At 40.5% G+C, this 19,095-nt stretch overlaps 1 protein-coding gene across 1 annotated transcript in view; it reads right to left on the bottom strand.

Annotated features, from left to right (window-relative positions):
- lrrc7 (leucine rich repeat containing 7) overlaps window positions 1-19,089 on the bottom strand; it is an 88,523-nt gene extending 69,434 nt beyond the window's left edge. Inside the window, exon 1 of the mRNA XM_042220703.1 lies at window positions 1-19,089. This exon is cut by the window's left edge and continues 8,970 nt beyond it. The gene's annotated coding sequence lies outside the window, so the exon portion shown is untranslated.
- Window positions 19,090-19,095: the final 6 nt, after the last annotated feature.

The following is a 19,095-nucleotide window of genomic DNA, read 5'->3' as shown; positions in this document are numbered from 1 at the left end:
GCAGTGAGCTGAGAGATGCTCAATAAAAAATTCCAGCTATTCAACAGTGTTATTTTTCCTCGATTACATTGCTGAGCCCCATTGTGTGACGTGGTTTCCACTTTTGTCTCCCTGCTATGTGATGAATACAGATCCAACAGTCCCGACTGCAAGAGAACAGTTCACCTTCACCTGAAAAAGTCTCCATGAACACACTGTGAGACCTGCTGCTATCTGGAATAACCTCTCCATCTTTCTGTCATCCCTCCCTCTTTCTCGCTCTCTCTCACTCTGGCCGGGAGTCAATCTCTCTTTTTTACTGCCAGCTGATAGCTGTGCATGACTGTCTGGATCTCTATTCATGCGTTCACTCCATCTATCACCTGCTGCTGCCTCTGTCACTCCTCTATCCTCCCCTCATCTTGTTTTCCTCTCCTCTCTAGATGAAAAAGAAAGATTAGACGCCACGGCTTTTTCATCTGCGCGTTGGTATCTTCCAGCTTACACGCTCTTTCAGCAGTGAGATCTGCTTTACTATTTTCCTCAAGGTCACACTAATGCTGATGCACACTGTGACCTGCAGGGTTCAAACCTATGAGCGTCTCTTTCCCCCGAACCCTGCCCGCATTTGCAGGGTTTGCTCATCCTGCATGACAGCTTCCATTTGCATAAACACCCTTTAGTAAGTTTTTATCCCTAAAGCTTTCCTTAACAGTCCATGGAAATTGCACATTGAGCTGTTGCTATGGTAACTGGGGACTCAATTGCCCAAAATTACCATAAAACACTAATTACAAAAACCATGGCTAAGAGCACCATTTTGACAAGCTTTATGCAACACTGCTGAGCTAGTCCCTCAGGTGGGGAAAATAAACTGGGAAAGGAAGTTATTTCAGTATGTTTGACATGTTCTAATTCTTTGAACACGCTGCATCTGAGTGTAGGTGTGAAGTATGTCAGGTAAAAAGCTGTTGAGTGCTTCTAAGACTGTGGAAAATATAGAAACACCCACCGTAACGCCACCCAACTAGAGTAATCAAACTCTGCTGGCCACTGGAAACAATCCAGACTTAGGGCACTGGCACATTGACTCTGTGATTACATCCGTCTTATATTCAGTTTGTGTATCTGACAAATCTTTGCCACCACTTGATTCATTTCAACCAATCTCTCTTCTACGGGTGTAAAAGATTTATGCAATTCAATTTTATGCATACCTTAGTTTATGTAGTCAATATCAGCATGCTTTGGAGACATTCACAACTACTGAAATTGGAAAACATCCCATTGAATTTGTTTCACAAACTATTTACACGTTTAATCTGCCAAAAATACATCAAGGAAAACATTTCAGTGCTGCTTAAACTTCCTCGGAGATGGCTAAAACAACATAAACAGCATAAAATGACAAATCCAAACCTCTTTTATAATAACTCTGGTTCTGAATTTGCTGGTAAAGACACACAGACAGAAAGTGAAACAAAACACGGCCAAAATGTACCAATCAAAAAAGCACATCGATATATTCTGGAGCATTGTATTATTGCATTTGATGAATGGAAACAGTGACACGTTTCCTGGAGTGATCACCACAAACGCGCAGGTTCACATAACTGCATTCTTCAACTGTGTGCGACCGGTGAATGTTTAATTTAAATAAAGCATTATAAAGTAGAAGTATAGAAATTACCAAACAGCTTTTCTAGTATATTTTATGCTGCCAGCTCCCTCAACATTTGCCAGTTATTGTACATAACAGTTAGCTTATGTCAAGGTAATATGGGATGTTGGCATACGCCCCCTTAAAAAAGTTCATATAAGGTTTAAATTACACACTACAAATACACTCAACAACACATCTGTTCAACTGCACGTTTCTGCAAATATCTAATCACTCGATCACAAGACGACCTGCTGTTCAAACTGAGCATCAGAATAGGGAAGAAAGGTGATTTCAGTGCCTTTGAACGTTGCAGGGTTGTTCGTGGAGCAGACTGGTTGGTCTGAGTATTTCAGAAATTGTTTATTTGCTGGGAATTTTCCCACACAAGGATCTCTAAGATTTGTTGGGAATGATGTGAAAAAGTGAAAATATCCAGTGGGTAAAATCGCCTTGCTGACGATACAAGTCTGAGAGAAAAGGGCAGCCTGACAGGAAGTCAGCAGCATATCTGAACACAAAACAAAAAAGTGGGCCAGAACGATCCAGAACAGCACTCTGGCACCTTCACTCAATGATTCATTAAATCTGATAGGCAGGTTAATGCATGTTACTACTGAATGAGTTCATTTTTCATGTGCTGCAGCCTGGTATTGCCTCCAGAGACGGCATGCTTAGAAATAAGGAAAAATAATGCGACTTCCCAAAGTCTGCTTCCAGCTCCAAACACATCTCTTTTTCCTTCTCATTTCCTTCTCGCTACGGAGATTAATGTTTTAAGCACCAGACAATTTTCAAATGCAGCTTTTCAAACAACTCACAAATATCATCAAACACACAAACTGTGCAGTTTGTCCCTGTATTACATAGTAACAAAAACCCTCAATGTGAAACACTGAGAGGTGGTGAAAGCTGTAAGACAAAGAGGGCAGGAGCAGAAGAAATTTGACAAATTTTGATTTTATATGTAATGTCCTGATTCATTTTAGTTTTCAAATGTGCTGCTGGATTACGTTTTTTGTGAAACATCTAGCAAAACAAACTGAAGTGCACTACTTTTGTGTCTCTTAAACATAGCATGAATGTACCAGGCAGTTTAGTGCAGGCTACACTGCACAGTTTGTAGTATTGAGATAAAGTTTGCAGTGATGAACTAAGCTGGACTGGTTACATCTAGGTCGCATCAAGGGTAGCAGACACCAATTTATATTTGAGGTGCTGATTCGATTACCTCTCTAAATTCTACTGTTTATACCCTTAGAAATCATACATACAGCTGGTCAAACATCTGCTTATATTATGTTCACTTGGGAAAATCCACAAAGAGAAGTGATATCACAGTAGTAATAGTATTGATGCTCACAAAATAAATTATTCTGTGACTTATTTCTAAGGATTCATGCTCAAGGATCAAGGATTCAGTGCACGGATCTTCTCATGACTACTTCCAGCAGGGTAACATGCCATGTCACAAACCTAAAATCCTCTCAAAAGTTTACGCTTACGATATTCAAAAGGACATGCAGCTAACCATGTCCATGTCAATATGAACTAAAAATCTCTGAGGAAAGTTTCAGGCACCTTCTTGAATATACACCTCAAAGAATTAAGGCAGTCCTCAAGGAAAAAGAGAGTCTAACCCAGTAATAACAACCTGTACCTAATAAAGTGTCTGACTGAGGGTATGTGGTGCTTTAGCACAGCCTGTTGCACAGCAGAATAAATGCAGACACCTTCTCTGTCTGGACAGAAAGAGACAAGAGGAGAACAGTGAGAGCGGGAAGCAAGCTCTGTGAGAACACGCTGATGTTAAGCCCACGAGTCACGACACAAAGTTGCTGCAGAAAACGCTTTAACGCGGTGCCGCTGCTGTGGCGATGTGGGCATCACAAGGCAAATTCAGGCCAGACAGTCAAGGTCGAGGCGCTTCACTCCCACGTCCGCGAGCCCATCAAACCTCACCGTCACGATTCGCAGTGCTCCGAAAGCACATTCGCACAAATAATACATCACTGTTGTAGAGCAGCGCTTCATAAATAAACTAAGGAGGAGTGAAGCGACACTTCTTGTTGCTGCAGTATTTATTTATTTTTTTTACTTTAACTCAAAGCATTCACACTTAAGTTGTTAGTGGATAATAAAAGGAATGATACGTCACTGCAAGAAACACACTCTGTATTTGCTCGTCACTCCTCACACTCATATATCTAATGCATCAGGATCCGAAGGCCGGCCGATTAAAGGAAGTAACACGTCCACATATTTCTGCGCAAACATATAAAGTAATTGTAAGCACTTTTTATTCATGAAAAAGTTTAATTTCAAGTCATCATTTTTATGTTGCTTTGTAAATCTTGGCAGACACTGCGCAGATTTGGCTCAAATTTTACTCCTGAATTGATTACGTCTGCTGCTGGGTCGGTTGTTGTTTCCTGTGCAGTTTGGGGGGCAGTCAGCTGGATAGTTGGCATGTGGGAAATTTTGACTTTCCTGCAGTTTGAGCTGTTTTAATATCTTATTTCCCATATGGTGCTCCTTATGGATGCTTTTGTGCTGTTTTCAAAGCCTGTCCTGTCACCATATGAGAGGCAGCAAGATTTCCCGTCACCATCTAAAATCTTTGCTCTGAATGTAATTAGAACGAAGAGTATGAAGTAATAAAGAGCTTAAATCCTGCTGAAATTGTTACAAAGCAAACCTATAGACCCCACAAGAAGTCTGGGACTTCCTGTGAGCCACATGTCCTAATGTAATCTGTGCTTTACAGAGATAAAGAGACAGTCAACATGAGGAGAGAGAGGATGAAGGAAGAAATCTATGTAGTGAACACGCAAGATTAGTTTTTATCCATCAGCTCAAAGGCTGATGGGTATTGTTGTCATACGGCCGGGTGGGCAGGTGGCGCGGACACAGATCGAGACAACCTAGGAGTTGAATCTCAGTAACCTTGACATCAAGGTCAAATTTAGAGGTCAAGTTTTCTGTTTGGAGCACGACTGCCAAAAACGTTCACCAGCCACACTGCAACTGGTCGGGGAACACGCATTTCTCTGTTTGCGATGGGTGGTTGCCAGATGGTGGCTAGGAGATCTCCACGCTTGTGTGACTGGGGCCTTGATAATAAGGACCGCATCGGCATCTTAACTAACCTTGGCAATGTTTGCTTTTTAAAGGGCTGCAGCTGACCCTCAGTGTCACACGACAGCACGTTTACCTGGTAAATGTTTGCGGGGACACTTGTAAGTCACATAAGAAGGGGCAGGAAAGCTAATGCTAGCTGTTGCTCAGTGTGAGTGGCTCTTGTGTTGTGCAGCACATGATGACCAGCTTAGTGTGCCTCCTTGCTCTGCCCATGACACAGCCAAAGTAAGGTTTGATGAGAGTGACCACAAGTCATTTGTAGTTGTCATGCCAGAAACTCCAAAATGGCAACATTTGCCACTCTTGACTCCTTTGCTTTTTTCTCGAAGAACACAGGTCGAGTTGTTCACACAGCAGATCTGTACACTGTTTCAGACAAAACTCAATTCTAATTGAACAATCAGTCCTTTGATCAACCGCTCAAGATCAATCGAGAATAAATGCCATCACTGCAGTTGTTTTAATAGTGAAAATGGTCAATGTGAAAGATTTTCTGAACAGGAAATCAAATGGTGACATGACGTGAAAATTCACAATCAGCAGTTCCCTCTCTCTCTATCACACACATACACTGATACACACACATGTGATTTATATAATCGCACGGATGGCTAAATTGCTGGTAAAGTGCAGTCTCCCCTCAGTCACGTGGAGTGGAGCAGCCTATTAACATTCTCCACATATCAGTGCTTACAGTGACTCTGAGGACATTGTTCAAATGTAAAGAATAATTGCTGTCAAACAAAACAACTGTACCACACTTCATCTGGGAGATGAGCTCATTAACGGGCAAAACTGTTAAATAATGAGTTTTTAAAATACAGCTTGCTAAGAGAAAATAAGGCAATGATTTCTGCAATAATGATACTGCAGTAATTAATGTCAGGCATGCTTGTGTGTAATTTAAAAAAAAGAGGTGTTTTGCTCGTAATGTTTTCATGCAAAGCTAGAGAGAAATCTGGTCAGTGTGTTTACATAACTGTGATTTCAAAGTCCTTTCTGCTAGTGTATAAAGTGCATATCTAATCAATTGCAATGCAAACTGGAAAACTTGTACTTTTAATTCAGTACATTTATATTCCAAGTTTCTGAAGAGTTTGCGATGCAGAGTTATGATGCAAAATATAATCAAGAAACAAATATCTGAGCTCCTGCTGAGTTTCTAAGTTTGCTCACTTGCAAAGAAACAAAGAATCTCTCACTTTTATGATAGCTTCATTTTAATAGATAGAGACAGAAAACCCAGAATAAAAACACATAACATAAAAGTTATGAATTGATTTGCATATCATTGAGTGAAATAAGTATTTGATCCTCTAAAAGTCAGCCGCCATTCTTGCTCTCACAGATTGGCCTTGTGCCCATGGAGCACATAGATTACAATCAGTCAGTCAACCAATCAATCACTCAATCAATCAATCAATCAGTTTCCATCCTCTGGGCAACCATGGGCAAGACCAGAGAGCTGTCATCAAGGACAAGACTGTAGACGTGCACCAGGCTGGAATGGGCTACACAACCATCAGCAAGACGCTTGGGGAGAAGATTTTTCGGAAATGAAAGAAATAATAAACGACCATCTAAGATCACACCTCATGGGTACAATCATGAGAAAGGTGGTAGATCAGCCCAAAACTACATGGGATGAGGCTGTTAATGATCTGAAGGCCGTTGGGACCACAGTCACCAAGATCATTGATAGCACACTACGTTGTAATGGGCAGCAACAGCACCAAGCTTGCAGCACCAGCAATGTACCTCTACCTAAGGAGGCACATTTTAAGACCTGTCTACTGCAGAAATAACCAACATTGTATTTTATTATCCTTCTGAGCTTGTGACTGTAAAGCATTTTAGAACTCATCAATGAATATAAGGTAGAAAAACCTTCCTCCACAGTCTTAAAGGAAGTGACATCAAGCTATGGCACCACTTCGGCATCTGATCCTTGTACGTATGATTTGTAATGTAAATCTGGCCAGAGAACTATACCATCAATTACAGTGAAACCAACATAATAAAAGTTGCTCTTGAACACATTTTATATATTAAACTTCAGGGATTCCTTTTATTCTTTGATTGCCAACAAAGAACTCTTGAGTACTGATGGCATTGCCAAATCCTTATTTCTGAGCGCTCCTCTCCAAAAACTCTTCTATTCCTCCAGTTCCTCTATTACCTTATATGCGAACGAACATTGAGTCGATCCAACATACACTGCTCTGCTATTCATAAATGCACCTAACCTGTAGCCCAAAATAGTCTCCAGAGAGCAGCATTTGCTAAAGACTGGTATGAAATGGAACTGGTACTTGATCTAAAATGAAAAAGAAAAACGTCAGTTGCCTCCTAAACATATAAACATGGAGAGGTGATGGTTACAGAGAAACAGCTGTCCTATGGAAATGATAAAATGCCTAAGTGTGCCAAACCCAAGCGAACACCGAGACACGCCATCTCACAGTCTCTTCCTGTCTGATAGCCATGACAGCTGAGCTGAGACAGACAGAGCGGGACAGTAGACAGATGCTGTCGACTTAGGGAGATTACTCCATCGCCCGTCCATCCTCCTTCCTGCCCATTTGTCTGTCTGCACTCTGTTCTGCTGCTTTCCAAAACTTTCTCCAGAGACTTTTTCACAAATTGTTTTCCAATTACGCCGGAGTAATGCAGACAGTTAAAGATGCTACTACCTCTAATTACAAAATAATTGCAGTTATGGATTTTCCACCGTACCCATGTCAGATTCTGTTCTGCTTTTATTTTCATCTTGGCTGCGCTTATTTTTGCTAAACAGAAACAGCCATCACTAAAAGATTGTAAATGTTGCGAGTCTGAAACAGATGAAAGGATTTTAAAGACTATGATAGAGGCCTTAGGGTTGCTCTTGGTCTGTTTCGTACTTAAATTCAAACAAAGTGGCATTCTAAAAGTCGCCCTGGCAGAGCTCTTGCCCCATTAAGAGGAGACTGGGTTGCCTATGGCAACACGTGGACAAACCAGCACAAGGTCAAAAAGACCTGCCTCATCCCTCAATCTCTTGGGAGGTACCCACACAATACACTGTCCTCTCCAGCAATTACTACATCACTTGAGACTTGGCACATGTTTTGGAAGAGTTAAAAATGTCATCCTTACCATAAGTAGTACTCACTTTTCATATAATCTAAAATAGATTAGCTGACAGCTAAGATGCAAAGTGCTTTCTATGCACTCTATTAAAACCAGGACCAAACCGACAAACCAATACTCGCTCATTCACCCAACCTGCTTCCATCATCTTCAACTATTCCTCCCTAATTTAGTCTCTTGTACTCGGGTGGATGACCTACCAGCTGTTTTCGAATAAATTTGGACTTTTTAACAAAACAAGAAAAAGTTTGTGATTTTATATTTTTCAGTGACCTAATTTGTCAGACCCAGTACTGAGAGACAGCAGACTGGGAGTTAGAATAAGCCAGCTACTATTAATTTAAGGTAATGATGTATGACCAGAGAGAGATACTGGAGGTCAAAAAAGGAAGCGACTCAAAGGATCCCAAATAGAAATCTACGAGACAATTCTGAAATGCAAAAGAAGGCAGCTGTCCTGCTGCTGCCCCCGAAGAGGCAATTAAACAGGAAACATCGTAGCCATTAATTCAGTCAGGCTGACATTTCCTGTATTCATAAGGTGAAATAGTATGGCGTTTCTGAAGTGCCCTCATGGGAGGAGCAGAACTGGTACTGGACCAAACAAAGCCACGATGTTAGAAATTGTGTGCATTCATAGCAGAAGGATTTGAACCATTCCTCTTCTTTTTCTGGCACTTTTTTAAAAGCACTTTTTAAATCACATTTGACTGGTGATTTTACACCAGTTTTGTATCCGTGTGACTGTGGAAATGAATGTTGATGCTCTCATCTGAGCTAAACATCCAATTTAGAAAAAATAAAATCCAGTTTATCAGCCATGCTACTGCTGTTTTATCAGCAAAGGAAGTTCACGAGCTCTGCAGATCTTTGTAAAAGAGATCATCTCCTGCTTTGTAACGTGGAAAGCATGAGAGGCTCTGCAAAATGTTTGGGTTGCAATTCTGTGCTGGTGCTTAATGAGCGTTAACTTTAACATATTTTCCAGTGACCAAACACTATATACTATACAGACCACTTGTGTTTAGTTAAGACCAAGAAAATTAGTCCAAAGCTGACTACAGATTCTCAGCTTTAAGTACCGCAGCTGCCAATAAGGATTTTAACATTTTCCATTACAGGTTACTGACGGATTTTTCCTCAGTTTAAAATTGTATTTTTCACACCAAGTTGTAGATTCACATAAAATCTTGTCATCTCTCTAGCTTCTAAAGGTGTGGAAATTTGAGGAACTCATAAAAAAAGCTGTTTTACTATGAAGGCATTTCCCATCATCCCATCAACATGGAGCAAAGTAAAACTGCACACACACAAACACAGGTACACACACAAACACAGCAGGTTGTACAGAGTGACATACTGGTCAAGTGTGAAAGACTTCCACACTTCCATTATCCACGCTTACACACACTGTGCGTACTGTAACGTGTGAATCAGCTTGCTGCCAGCCTGCCAGGTTGTTTAGCAACTGCACGGTTACCTATGGTGGGGGTTTTTTACCTGTTCATTTCCACTCAATACCCCACTATCATTGTGTCCTCATCTAAAAAGCCGTTCCTTGTTTTTGTAGAACTGTGCTGTGGCACCTGTGTGCCTGCACCACTCCACCACTGTCCTACTTTCCGCACCCCTGAAAAGATCCATTATCTCAGAACAGACTTCTTGGCCTGACTTCCTCTTTGTCAATGACAGGTCATCTTCTTTAGTGTTCTTGTAGCTGTCACATTAGATCAGGGGAGACTACGGTTGTGACAAAGAAATACCAGAAGCTCCTCGACCTGCCCTGTCAGTGTTTCCAAAAAAAGATGCTCCTGGTGCACCGCAGCTGTGGATCTTAAAGTGAAGCCCGAGGACACGTATGACACTGCTACAACAGGCATTCTGCAGTTTGGAATATTATTTCAGCAGCCACGGAGACTTAATAATAAGGACAATTACAGCAGGGATCTGGTTGTGCTTCCTGTAACATGCTTGCACAGCACAGCAGAAATAACACAGTGCGTGTCTGATTTCTTGTGTATTACTTAGTTTGAAACACTGGATACTTTGTAGCAATGAATTTGCCAAACTAGCAACTCACCGTGAAGACACAGCTTGACTCTGCTCAATTCAAACTCTGTCGCTGGCCTGTTGCAACAGCGGAGTTAGAGTAGCTCTGCTCTGTAGCTCTGACATGTATAAAACAACTTATATGGCAGTGTACCTGTGATAAGTACAAGACAACGTATTGATAACTCACCTGACATGACCAGTTATTTGGTCTATAGACTGAAATTTATTGTAAAAAATGTACAAGTTTCCTTTGCAAATGTCTTGTTTTATCTACACAACAGTCACAATCCAAAGACATTCAATTTCCAGTGACATTAAAAAAATAAATTGTTGCATTTAAGAAGCCTGAACCAGGATAAATATTTTTAAGGAATTGTTTTGGTCACTTCTTTAGTGTTCAATGTTTTTAAAAAAAATACTAATGAAGAGGAACTCCAGTGGGAAAAAAAATACTAATATTAACAGCAAATGTAATGTCCCTGTTATACTGTGAAGGAGCCACAATCTCTAACTTGAGCCAAATTATTATGTCACCCTCAAGAGAACAATGTGAATGATGCAACCATGGCAACACTGCCACGGAGACTAGAGAAGGGACGGAACGGATGCTCCCTGAACAAATCTGTACTCACATTTTTAAAAAAGACTGAAATCACATTAAACCAGAGAAATGAACAACAAGACTGAGATAAATTTATCCTCTGTGAGACCAGTTTGGAACGGACTCATACAGCCTGTGTGAACCTACAGTACAGTACGTGCCGTGACGAAGAGGATAATGTTTCTGTCTCTTCCTCCTCCCTCCCCCTTCTACTCCACTCCTCGCTCTGCTCCTCTGAGCTCCTCTAAAATCCTGCAAGGGTTTCCTAGTGTAAGCTAATATGGTTTTAAGAAGCATAGAAAAAAATGGTCTCGTTTGTCTTTTGGGCTTACACATGGCTGCTTAAGCCACATGCCATCCAAAAATCTTACATGAACACTTACATGAAAAAAAAGATAAAAATGTTTTCTGATACTTGTTAAAACATTCCATTTCTTGACCAGGGTTGACTTTAGTTGCCCAGTTTTAGACTCTGGTTTTCTCTTGATTACATTTACCCAAACCTTGTTGTCAGCACTTTTAGGTAGGAAATATTTTCCTTCAAACAAACTACACCTGTCAAACATAGGAAGTGCAAGTACTCCACTAGCTCAGCCAAAGGGGATGCTATTAATGTCTAATGGACACATGGATGGTTCCTTCTGCAGGGTGAAATGTTGGCGAGTGTCATTATTAAGTAACCAGGTAAAGCTTTTTTGGAGAGATATTGTTGCTATGCTTTCAAAATGTATTTACTTATCTTTGAAGCTTTGATCAACACAATGAAAGTGTTATGTCATGCTCCAATAAATGAAAGTTAAGCAACTTCCACCATCTTGGTACACTGAAAACAAACTTAATGTATGAGCGGCAACTCTTACTGTGAAGTCTTTCTGACTCTGATGAAAATTACAAAATGAACTTTATTTATTATTTACTATAACACAAAACAAGTCACTGAGCCCTTAAACTTATCACAAAAGTATTTACTGAGGTCAGATGCAAGGGCTGACTTGCCACACACTTCTATAGGACCCAAAGGCTTTTTGCAATCACAGCTGTCAGTCACCGGTAGCCTTTAAAACGAGCGCTGGTGTAAGCCTCGTCTAAGCTGACTTCACTTTTCCGACCCAGAATGTATCTTGTATACTGCCTATAGGTATCAAGCAAATTATCTGCTAGAGCCTGACCGATTTAGGATTTTACAGTCTGATATTTGGTGATTTAAAACTATGGTATTTAAGTATATGTTTTGTTTTGGACACACGAACCATAGGCATTTACCTGACATTTGTTATATGGAGTTCTTTATTTACTTGTTTACACTTGGTCCGACTGTTCGGATCAGCTGGTTGTCCTGTTTGTGGCATTCCAAATACATGTTGCCAACAGGGAAGTTCTAGAGTGCTCTTTTTTCACTTTTTGACCGTTATTACTTCATACACATAGATCAGCAAATAGTTCGTCAGATGGTATCGACCTGCCAATAAATCAATTGGGCTCCATTAGCCCAAACATAACTCAGAAGGGTAGCCAGTTTTATCTAACAAAGCCTGTCTGAGCTTCAGGAAGTTGGCTATCAGGTAAAGCTACGGCTGACATAAGCAGGGCATTAGATACATGGCGGTATTGCTTTGTTTTTAGAAGACGTTTTATCTTCTAGCTAATATTAGCTAATGCTAGCATCACTGCTAACACAGATGAACTGCAAACTACCTTACAAAGCAAAATAAAGTCTTAAGTGGATAACAGTGGATTTGTGCTGTGTAGTTAAGTTACAGCTAGATAGATGAATGTATCTTGCTTGCTAATCTTAGCACTAGAAAAATTATATCTCATCTCAATGGCTAGCTTGGCAAATATCCTTCACCACCCAATGTAAATTATATTACAATGATACTGTTAGATCTATATCAAACAGTATTGCTTTAGACACCTGTAAATCATTTAATGGAACAAAGTAAAAATATACAACAAAAATTTCCTTTCAACAATACTAGCAAACATGTGTGCTCAGCATGTTTGCTAGTGTGTGCTCAGCCAGCTAGCTGTTTATGAAATTACCTTAATAAATATATTATGAACATAGTTCGAGGTTAATCTTGCTAATTAAGCTCTGATAATTATTGCAATGCTATTACAGACCATCGACCCATCGATCCAGCCATCCATGGATAGCAGTACGGCTTTTACATTTAACCACTGCCTTGACATATTTTTCATATTTTGGCAACCACATGACCATTTTCTCTGTTTCAAACTAGCCTCTCCATGCTTTTCAGTGGTATCGCTACATCTGAAAACACCAGAATATCGCAATCAGAGCATTACAGTCTTCATCATCATCATCCTTCATGATATTACAATTCATCCTCATCATTGTAGCACACACTGCAGATGTACTGGTATCTCTGTCCCCCTTCCCTCACTGGGTCTCTCTCCCTTGGCCCATCACCATGACGATGGGAGCCGGTTCCATGGATACAGTCACTAGGCAACCAGCAGCATCAGGAGCAGCAGCAGCAGCAAGAAACAGCAGTGTCCTGTCAGAGCTAAAGTGGAGCAGCAGTAGAACACTGAGCCACTCATCCTTCTTTATCTGTATGCAAGTTTTCTCTTTGAAGAGGAAATGTTAATGCATTTATCATTTCTTAGATCTGAAGCCTCGGTACTAGGCATGCTTAATTTAGACTGACAAAATGAGTACATCTATAGATGGGTTTAAATGTAAGTAATACGGAAAACTGATGATGACAAAATTGCAGTTACCTGAATATTATTTATTTCACCATCACTAAGTGCTCGTATGTAAAAACCTTCTTCTGTCTTTAGTATTTCTCATAAACGGGAACCACCAAATGCCAAAGACAAGGGATTAAGTACCAACCATAAAGTATATTAATAAATAATTAGGGTTTTCAGTATAAATGAGATGGCTATTTATTTCGACAACTGACAGATTATTCATTTGCTCAGCTATAACAGACAGGCATAAAAACACAGATTTGCCCAAGCAATAGTCTAAAAACCAAAAAGCTGTTTCAATAAGATGATGAAAAACAGCAAATTCTCACACTGAGAAGGTGGAATTGGATAATGTTTGGCCATTTTAATTGAAAATATTACTCTATAGAAACCAAGCAATAATCAAAAGATCCACTTATTAAGTTGCTGACTATTGACCATCTTGCACTGGTATCACACTGTGCATTCTTAAAATAATCATTACCCATGGGTCAAACTGCAACCATCTTTGAACTTGATTTTCATGACTGCTGCTTACTTGTAAACTATCACGACGGCATCTTGTAGGGTTATGACACCAATTCTTGAAAAACCCTGTCAACAGATAGGCACATAAACACCTGCAGAAGTACTCAAAATGGTAGTTCCTGCTATGGTAGATGTAGCCAGGACCATATTTTTGTGCGCTACAGATACAGACTCACAAGGTGAAACAATATCGACTAAGCTGTGGCAGCTGCTAAATACTGGACTAATCCAGCTGTTGCTAACAACTGGCAGATCATCATTCAAAGGAGAAAACAAATTCCACAAAGAGGGAAACAGTGAAAACTACTGCAAGTGTTCTGTTATCTATTCATGAGATAATTTAGGAAATGTGTGAGCAGCAATGTGCAAATGCAAGAAGGGGTTATACATGTAACCACACCAGAGATTCATCAATGTGTGAGTTTTATTATAACAGATCAACTGCTGTGAACTACTTCATGAAGTGTTTGCAAGGTCAGTTTTTTATTATTATTTGAAAAAAATATCAGTTTTACAACCATCTGTCAGTAACTGAGTCCTGTGAATTGTTCCCTTGAAAATTATTGATCAGTCCAGTGGTTTGTGTTCGAAAGTCTCAGTGAACGTTTGGTTTGAAAAGTAATCTTCAACATACAGGCGTTAAATACAATCCATGGCTATAAGGTACTTGATTAGATTCCATTACTGGTACACATTTCTACCTGACAACCTCTCAAAAATCCCTTTATAGTCCCTAAAAAATCTACATGGTATTCTATATCTCATGTATCCTGAAGATGTGGCAGATCACTCTCCATGTCTGGAGAATTACACATGCAGCATGTAAGCTGTTGTGATCAGTGTGCCCAAAGAAAGAAACCAGTGCTGAACACATAATAGTGTTTTTTTGCAAAATGACACCAAAATGAGCAGCGACTTCAAAGCCCTGTCGAAAAAGAGTGTATAAATAGAACCGTCTTAGGAGCAACAAAGACAGAGAAGCTTTAAAATATGTTGCAGTTGAGATTGGAATTAAATATTCTCTTTGATTTTAAAAAGGAAAAAAGGCTCTTTTTGTTGGTTTACAGCCCTGTAAGTCACATACATACACACACAGAAGAGACATGGACAACAAATTAGAGCTTGTATCTGTAAAAATTATGATCCAGTTAATAAAAAGCCATAACCTTCTACAGGTGCATAACTGCAGCCATAAACCATTTAGGCAGATGGTTAATAAGCCTTTATCATTACAGGCTCACAACAAGCATGACAAACCGATACAGCTAAATAATGGTGCAGATAGTCTAATAAGCACAGCATACCTCAAGGTGGTGGATTTAACAGGTGTGAATGTGGTGCATTATATGAAAGCATGACGTTATAATGGCAACAGGGCTGGGGGCTACATGTCAAGACAAGAGGGTATGTGACACTGCATCATATATTATCCCCCCACACACCCCACCTCTCCCTGATCCTGCAGTCATGGTTGTTTCATTAGCTCATCTCGGAGCTTCAAAGGCCCTGGGTGGGGGGTGTCTATGAAAGGATGAAGGGGCTTAATTTGTGCGTACATTTAAGCGCCAAATTATTAAATACGGTGTACAGTGCCACTGTTCAGATGCTCAGTAGCAAAGCTCACCAAATTCTGAAAAATGCCATTCAAGTTGTCACGTGATGTCAGCCCAAGAAAAATGTATGGTCGTGACAAAACATGAGGGAAAACCATCAAATGTCCCTCCTGTGGACATTTACAGGATATTTTAATATTTATTTAAGTTATTTTTTTCTGTTTTTTATCCAGTAAAATCAGACTTCAGCTGCAGTCTTTGCTAACCCCAGATTAATGTGGTTATTCATTAAGGGAACTCCATCATTAGCACAGACTTAACATGAAATGGGCTACGGCAGCAGGTATGTGTCTGTCACTGTCGCCTTACGTTGTAAAGTAGAGTAGTTATCCATCTGGCAGGCTGCTGGTGACGGATCCGGTTAAGAAAGAAAAAAATCACTCAGCTCGCCCCTTTGGAAACCGCAGCACCGGACGGATCAGTCTACCGGGACAAACCGAACCGGTGTGAAACCAGGACAGGTACCCGCGCTATCAGCCGCATCTTTAGTGCCCCCGAAGCCAGAAGACGGAGGAGATGAGCGCATCAACCGGGGCAGTGTGATTCATCTCAGGGTCAGGTTTAAATCCAACTCGGTTACACGCGCGCAGACTACACACTGCTTTCAGTCACATCCCCTTCGGTCCATTTAGAAAATAAGAAGCAGGCGCGCAATGTCACAACACAGATTCCGTGACCAACGGAGGGGAACGGCGTGCTTCTCCTTCTTCTTCTCCGGTACCGTAAAGCACGCTGCAGGAAAAAACACATTCAGCACGAGCATCCCCTCCCATACGTCCCTCGTAGAGAGAGAGAGAGAAAGAGAGAGGAGGGGGAGGAAAGATGGATGAAGATGGAACGAGGACGCGTGGATGTGCGCGCCTGTGTGCGGTAATCGCGCACGGGTGAGAGTTTGTGAGAGCAAAGAGGAGAAGTCGTCTTTTATCTCATTGTGCAGGTGCGCGTGCACGTGAAGTCGAGCTTGTCTCTGAGACTGTTGCCATGCTGCCTCCATCTTTTCCTATGAGGTTTTTTTTTCTATTTTGGTGCGCAAAAATAGCCCGGTTTCGATTAGAGATAATATTCAATGAAAAGGTTTATTTTAAACAAACGCCACGCTCTTATAAGGCAATGTCTTTTAACGGATGATATGATGTAATAATGTCTTATTAACTATTAAGAAATTATCTTTTAACTCTATAGTTCCGCTACAAGCTACAACCAATTATGAGTTGCCACGTTGTTAAAAGATTCTTATTAACAATTATTAACTTAATTATAAGGGTCCTGCAAATAAGCCTGGACTAAAATCCACTAATCACCAACTTGTAGTATTTATAACTGGATTTGATGGCATATTAGAGAATGATAAACCAAGAAAGCCCTTTATTGAAGTTAATACGAACAGACAGTAGTAATCCATCAGTCCTTATATTTATAAATGACTTATCCATTGTGCTTTATACTGTAACTATTTGCATTCCAAACAAACGTCTCTTTTTCTTTAAATTACGTATGACAAGTCACCAGCAATATCAGTATCTGAACCCACCCTGCTAAACACACACTAATCTTTGGCCTCTGTGATAAATGTGTCCCTCCTCCTCCTGACCATCATTTTAGCATCCAAAGTAAAATGTGAATCTGAAAGGCAACGGTGCCACGTTGTCATTGAATCTTAACCTATTCTCGCTTGCTCATTATTTAATTTCACAGCACAACTGTTGGTAATGATGCCTATCTCCACACTGACTGGCCTATAGTGGCATGACACAAGACACACAAACATCAAAGACGAGCCACACATGTGATGCAGTGGTGGAAGCAGCCGGGGACCCTGCTGGCATTGTGGAGGACATGATGGATGCTAAGTGAGCAGCCTTACCCAGAGCTCAGTGTGGTGCAAACTGCTGCTTACATTCAGTAGTCATCTGAGTGGGCTGCTGTTTTGAGGCTTCTAAGTCTAATCAGTTCATTCACAGGCAGCACGAGCCAATTCAATACTATTTGTTTATTTCAATTTCACTCAGCAGAGCTTAAATCCACTTTACAGAAATGCCCACTTTCTTCAGTCTTGGCAACACAAGTACAAACAGGTTGGCAGTGAAGTAATAGCTAAACTTCCTGTACGTACGCCTGTGTCTCAGCTCAGAGTTTCACTCTGAAGTGTAATCTGTTGCCTGCGGTTTTACACCTCAGCTGCACGTTTCATGCGGATTAGGAAAGATGAGCATCGTCATTTTCCAAAATCCTCGATTAAATCAACACTTTACATTTCTGCAAATCATTCCACACAGAGAGGCACTGGTTTGAGATCTGAGAAGCAGGACTGTGGCAGGAACATCAGGACAAATTAGCCTAAGGAGGGTGACAGCAGCTGTCCCTGCCTTATTTCTACTGCCCATAACGGCATAGTGAGGCTGCTCAGAGGCCAGCATGACACAGTGCATTGGCAGTAGGCAGCTTTAGGTGTGCAACTGTGTGAGTGCGTTATGTGTGTTACTGCAGAAGAGCACTCATACCTGCAGATCTGCTCTACAGGAAGTCAAATCCATGAATAAAATAGGATTCGATAAACAAATACAACAGATTAGACCCATTTTAATGCTGTAAAATAAATAAGATTAGACATTGGGTGTTAGACTGTTTTAATAGCATTTCAGTATACTTCTTCCCAATCATCCGAATGCTAAGAGTTTCTTTCCAAAACAGCAGCGACAGTCAGGATGTGTTTTCGATCAGTTTAAACACTGTGTGAAATAAATTATATTGTAGGTCTGGACTGCTTGTGTGGGAGGTCATGACAACATGATAACAAGTACCATTAGAGTAGTACAATTAGAGTAATTATGTTGGCCCCTGGAAAAAATTAGATATAGGTACAGTAAATCTTGTGGCTCCCCGTGAAGACTTAAACCGACCTGTGACTTTGCAGCTCTGCTCTATTCTATTGTACTCAAGTCTACTGTAACAGTGACATAGTATCCTTATGCCATCTGTACCAGTAGGCAGTGCCAGGATGAAGCTCCCGTTAAACCCAGATGGCAGCACTGGGATTCTCCAAGATCGACTGAGTTTGACAACAGTCTGCGAGAAACCAGGAAGCCGGCCAGCCCGTCACCCTGTCACTCAGCTAGTCATCTTCTTCTGTCTAGCCCTTCTTTTTTCCTTTCCCACTACACATCCACTTTAACTCCATGTCAGTCCTTTAAGTATTTGGTTAAATAGCTTAAAATCTTCAGGGTCTAAAAAAAAAAATTCAGCTGGGACTGCATTTTGTTGCCTGGCAACAACAGATACCAAATATAGAGGCTTTTTAGATAATTTTGTTTTCAAAAGAGGACATCCTACAATAAAGAAGTCTACTTTTAGAACACGGATGACAGCACAAATGGAAAAACATTTTAAAAACACAGTACAGTCTACTGCTGAAAGGATGGTGAACAGCTCCTCTTTTGAGACTCAAGCCACTGATTATGTACTCGTGCAGCTGAAGAAATAAAAATAAAGTGAAAATGTTATTTTTATTCTCCATTATCTAATACAACATGGTCAAAACTTTGAGGTATTATATACTCGTTACAAGTGAAACATTGCAAAATATTTACTGTTTCCTTTTGATGACTATGGCTTATAGGGGCGACTGTGGCTCAGGGGGTTGGGAATCGCATCTGTAACCGGAAGGT

This window comes from Haplochromis burtoni, unplaced genomic scaffold (assembly GCF_018398535.1).
Source record: "Haplochromis burtoni strain Fernald_Lab_line unplaced genomic scaffold, NCSU_Asbu1 Contig_53, whole genome shotgun sequence".
Lineage (NCBI taxonomy): Eukaryota > Metazoa > Chordata > Actinopteri > Cichliformes > Cichlidae > Haplochromis > Haplochromis burtoni.
The sequence above is the reverse complement of the archived record's forward strand: the minus strand, read 5'-3'. Positions and strand labels throughout refer to the sequence as shown.